This window comes from Aptenodytes forsteri, unplaced genomic scaffold, assembly GCF_000699145.1.
Source record: "Aptenodytes forsteri isolate BGI_AS27 unplaced genomic scaffold, ASM69914v1 Scaffold255, whole genome shotgun sequence".
NCBI classification, from domain to species: domain Eukaryota; kingdom Metazoa; phylum Chordata; class Aves; order Sphenisciformes; family Spheniscidae; genus Aptenodytes; species Aptenodytes forsteri.
Window position 1 is genome coordinate 7,920,680 of NW_008794888.1, and position 5,518 is coordinate 7,926,197.

Consider the following 5,518-nt stretch of genomic DNA (forward strand, 5'->3'; position numbering starts at 1 on the left):
TGCACTGTGCCTTCCCTGCTCAACACCAGCAGCTTTCAGCCTCTGAAGTGTCCTTTACTGCTGCTCATACGAAGACCTCCTGAATGTGTCTCAAGTGGCCTCTCTGCCTGCTCCATAACAGCATGTGCTCTGCCAGCTTTTGTTTCATCACAAGAGAGCTTAGAGCTGTTCTGCTTTTGGAAATTGGGTAAGATTCGGTCTCCTTCCTACAATGACTCAGTGTGCTGGAGAAATGACTCCTGCCTTGTACGAGCAGCTACCGCGGAGCTCTCAGAGCTGTGCCAGCCTCTGCTAGCCACCAGCTCGCCTCTGGAGACCCCCTTCGCCAGCAAGGAGCTGGGGCTGCTCCACACTCTGGCCTTATGATTGCTAAATACAGAGTCCATTGATAAATAAAATAAATGCATGATGGGCGCAAGAACCAACAGTTGTTGCAGCATCGTCTTAGCTAACACAGCCTTTTCCTCTGTTCTTTTGCCCACGTCCCTGTGGCCTTTCAACACCATCCTTTGCATTTTGAGTAGATATCTCTGCGTACCAAATTCATACTCAGTTCTCATTGCAAGAGTGTCCAGGATCAGGCCTTCAACATGCAATTCAGCCCAGAAAAATTATTCTGTAATAGAAAAAAATCTTGTCTGGCTACTCACTGATGCTGTGGTTGCTCTCTGCTTGTGCTGGTCAGAGTTTATTCCCAGTCCTGGTCTGCTGCCATCATTTAATAGCCAGGTACCACTCAGATCCTGTATCAGACCTGTTTGCTGAGCTGAAGCCAGCTCAGGCAGCTGAGCCACAAACTTTTGCCTACTGTAGGTTTGTACAGCTATTCCCAAGGATCTAATCTGGCCAGCAGAAACTTACTTTCCTTGAGTTTTATTAGAAGTAACGAAGTCCTACTTTTCCTCAACATTTGTAAACTGAGTGCATCTGACATGGAAATAAGTGCAAGATGGTGAGGCCTCAAATGCGAAGCCCTTACTCCCAAATTAATGGTGATCTTAACGGGAATAATTCCATTCAAACGAAGTGTCAGATAAAATGAGTTTATTTCCTTAGGGAAGTGTGTTCTTTTATAAAGCTCTGCTGATCCTGGTCTTTCTAGAAATCAAATTGGCAGTCTCTTTGTTTCACAGCCAAATTCCTCATCCCAGGCCTGGAATATGTACGGAAAAATATTTCCAGAGAATCCCCTGTTATAAATATCCTGGAGGGGGGAAGTATTCTATGTATCCTTCCTAAAACAAAGAGTGGCAGGCTGCAAAAGGGTATGGAGAAAGCACTGATCTCTTGTACTAGGGGAGGAAAAAAAATCTTGATCTTGAGGCTTATGTTCGCAGGGTGTGCTCAGGGTAAGTCACATGAAAGGCAAATTGAGATAAGAGCAAAGACTCCTGAAAGAAAACTGCTTATTTTAATCTCCGTATCCCTGCTTACAGTGTCTTTGCTGTAGAAATAAAAGCGCTGTGCTTCCCTGTAATGTCTCCTTCTTAAAAGATGCAGCACCACCAGCTCCCCTGAGCTTTCTGTCTATGCCCTCACTGTATGTTTTCTATGTATAAAGCCTCTCGTTTTTTTTTTCCTTTGTGACCTGTTTATAGAGGGTGCTGAGTGGTCAGCCTGTCCCAGCCTTCTTGCAGCTATTACAGCCACACCATATCCCGTCTTTAGCCACGCTGGCTCTTAAGCAGTAACATGTGAACTTTTATCGGGTTTATGTAGTTGCATGTGAGCATCACTAGATGTCCTCTACTGCTAAGTAGCATTACCGCAGCCCGTGCCAAGCACCACACAGAAATTCAGTGAAATGAATCTCAGCTGTTTAAGCTGTCTTTTTTTATAGCTTCATTGTTCCTAGTCCATAGATGCACAGCAATATTCCTCATTCATAGCCTCAAGGAGTGATCTGCTACCTCTGACCAACTGGACTTACAGTGACAGCAAAGCTATTGTGTTGGTTTCATGCAGATTTGGAGCCATCTGGCACATCATAGGAGCACCACAACTTTTTCCTTTGCCTCTCATTTGAGACTGAGCCATCAGGCAGGGCTCAGGCTTTGGTCTCCTTGTGCTCTTCTCCAAATTCAACACCAAAGGCCCGGTGCGTGGGTCTCCACTCTAGCAAGATCTGATCCACTGCAGGATGGTGCGTGCATCTCTGCAGGGGGCAGTTGGGTACAGCTCCCTGCTCCAGCGCAACCCAGCTGCCCTCCAGGCAGCGATGCCGGCAGTGCCTTGGGTTAGCTCATGGGAGGGCCACCGCATGCCCTCAGACCCCATGTCCACCCTCTGCCTTCTCTGCAGTGACCTCTTATCCCCGGCTACGTGGCAGGAACTTCTACAGATAAAAATCTTACCCATTGCACTGTTCCTGCAGAGAAAACATTGCTTTTTTTGTGCAAACAGTCCCTGCCTTGCTGCCATGCTGTGCAAGCCCCTGTGCTTGCAGCCATCCACTGCAGACCTCAGCTCGCGTGCAGTGTGCCAGGGGCGGGCAAGGAAAGCGACCCCAGCCAGCCCGAAAGGCAGCTGCCAGCAAAATAAGCCAAGAGGCCGCATGTGGCTCACACTGCGTTAACCCACTCAGCTTTAATATGGGACAATAAACAGACACATTCATCTAGCCCTAATAGTGAAATATTATGCTATACAAATAACACGTCCTCTTATTTAGAGGCAGTTTGCCTGAAGTATAGTCTGACCTGAGCAGTTCAGAGACTGTACGGTCACTTTAATCTATTAAGTGAAGCTGCAACAGACTGGAAATGTCGTGTGCTTAAAGCTGTATGGGGGGAAATGTTGGCTGAAATCTTAAGGCACTTTTTTTCTTTTAGCTTTGTATTAAGTTCCACAGTTTGAAGTGTTGTCCATCCTGCACTTGCATCCCCCCGCAGAGGGCTGGTAAAGAGGGGGCTCTTCCTGACACTGCCTCTGCTGTCAAACTGAACGTAAAGTTTTGTTTGAGGGCTCCTTAGGGTGACTCAGCAGGATACAAAAATGCACTTAAATAGGAGTTGTATTGTGTAAGCGCTCAACCACAGCAGCAATTCCCCTTTAGCAATGTTGTTAACTAACACACACTACAAGAAATTTAATGCTGCTCCAGATACTGGCTGGAATTTAAAGAGGAGTTTTTGGCTTTCCTCCCTACATAATTTTAGTATTTCTTATGGGCAGGAAGGCTACTGAGAACTGAGGAATACCCTGGAGACCTGACATGCAGGAGCCAGGCCACAGGCTTTTCCTCTAAAACGTTACTGACTTCAGTATGAAACGCATCAGAGATTTTCAGGTTTGGGTGTCTGAATATTGGGCTTGGTTTGGAAATACAGCTATCTCCACAGAAGCAGAAATGTGCCTGCTCTGAAGGGTGATCCGCTTAAGATGCCCAAGTACAAAGCTGGATGCTCAGATTTAAAGATCTAAACCTGAAACCGTTGGCCTACCAGTCCCAAGATTGCTGTGTCCCCAGCATTTAGTGACAACATTTCCACACCTTTGAGGGTGTATAAATGACTGTCATGGTTTAACCTCAGCTGGCAACTGAGCACCATACAGCTGCTCACTCACTCTCCCCCCACACACGGTGGGATGGGGGAGATAATAGTAAAAGTGAGAAAACTTGTGCGTTGAGATAAGAACAGTTTAATAATTGAAATAAAATAAAATAGTAATAATAATAACAACAATAATAAAAGAATATACAAAGCAAGTGATGCACAGTGCAATTGCTCACCACCCACCGACCGATCCCCAGCCAGTCCCTGAGCAGCGGCCCCCCCGGCCAGCTTTCCCCAGTTTATGTACTGAGCATGACATTACATGGTATGGAATGTCCCTTTGGCCAGTTTGGGTCAGCTGTCCTGGCTGTGCCCCCTCCCAGCTTCTTGTGCACCTCCAGCCTTCTCAGTCCTAAACCATCGGTGTGTTATCAACATTATTCTCATGCTAAATCCAAAGCACAGCACTGTACCAGCTACTAGGAAGAAAATTAACTCTATCCCAGCCGAAACCAGGACAACGACCTGCTGTGTTTTGAGACTCACTAATGGGTACCGCTCACCAGCAGCTTTGCCAGTGCTGCCCTGGCTCGTGGCAAGATGTGCTGATAGCAAAAAAACAGATTCCTCATAGCCAGCCACCTCCACTGCTGCGCTGCACACATGGCTGCTGACAAAGTCTGCCCTTGGGAAACTGAGACTGTTTTGTCCCAGAAGGAAAATTTGCAGCCAACAGAGAAGATGAGTTTTGCACCAAATTCACGTACAAACCTGTGACTCCTGTTGACAAAGACGTGTCTTAGAAACCCAGCTGTTGATTCACGTGAACAAAATGCTTCAGTCCCGTGGTTCGGTCAGGAAAGCCTGCGGGGATTCCCCTGGACATGTCTCCTGTGTCTTGAGACAGGGTGAGATTAGTGAAGAATTTGCAGGGTGAGCCGGCATGGGCGCTGTGGCCGCTTGCTGTGGGTCTGTTCCCTCTCACCTCCTCCATGCCGCTGGACCAATGTAGATTTTGAGGCAGAAGCTCGTGTATCCTGTTTGTAAAATGGCAGCGTGCTCCTCTCTGCCTCTTACTTATGTGGGAAAGACAGTGTGGAGGCTTTCTCTTGTTTCATGCAAGCCACAGCGCAGTGCCAGACTGCCTCGGGTAGAGGTTTTCAGGGAGTCCTGGGGTGTACGTAATGCTAGTCTGGCACAGGAGGGGAGCTGGGGCTGTTCGCTTGTCTGTAAGAACCAATTCGAGTCACATACATCTGCTTTGCAAACCTGCATGGAGGTGCAGCCTGGCCCAGCAAGGTATGTTAGCAGGTGCCTAAATGCAGCTCCCTGAGATGCTCTGGGTGTTTGGCACATGCCTCAGCACCCTGCAGAACTGTGCCCAAGATGCTCTCATTGTAGGACACGGGGCAGAGCCTGACTGACCAGTCCTTACTCACATGCATTATTGTCACGTAGCTATCGCCTGCATGCTCTGTGAGGGCAGCGTGTGTAAATAAACAAGTGCACACGTGGAAGCAGGACTTTTGCTCCTGACGGGAGGGGGAAGGTGTGAGGTGGCAAGGGAGTCTGCAGGTGAGCTGTGAAGCGCTGCTTTGGTTCTGTCTCTCATTGCCAAGGGCACAAAGGAATCACTGCCCATGTGTTCCCCGAAGTCCATCTAGGATGAACCCTGGTGTATTAAACACAAATTCTGTTATTGTGATAAAAGTTGATAAGGCTTCCTCGTATTTAGTATGAATATATGTGTGTATGTGGATACAGTAGCTGGTTCTTAATGGCATAGTGTACGTCGTGTTCACGTGGCGTGAACTCCATTGGTATAATCCCGTGCCCTCCGCTTGCTGCCCTGTCCATCAAGCAGCGCCCGCAGAGACGCGGTTGTTTACTCTCCTCCTCCTTTGCTGGCGGCTGCACCGACCCCCGCGGCCCGGAGGGTCGGTCCGCTCCCTTTCAGCCACCACCCCCCCGGGGCCCAGGGTGCCGGGCGGGGAGAGGCGAGGCACCGGCCGGCCGCCCGC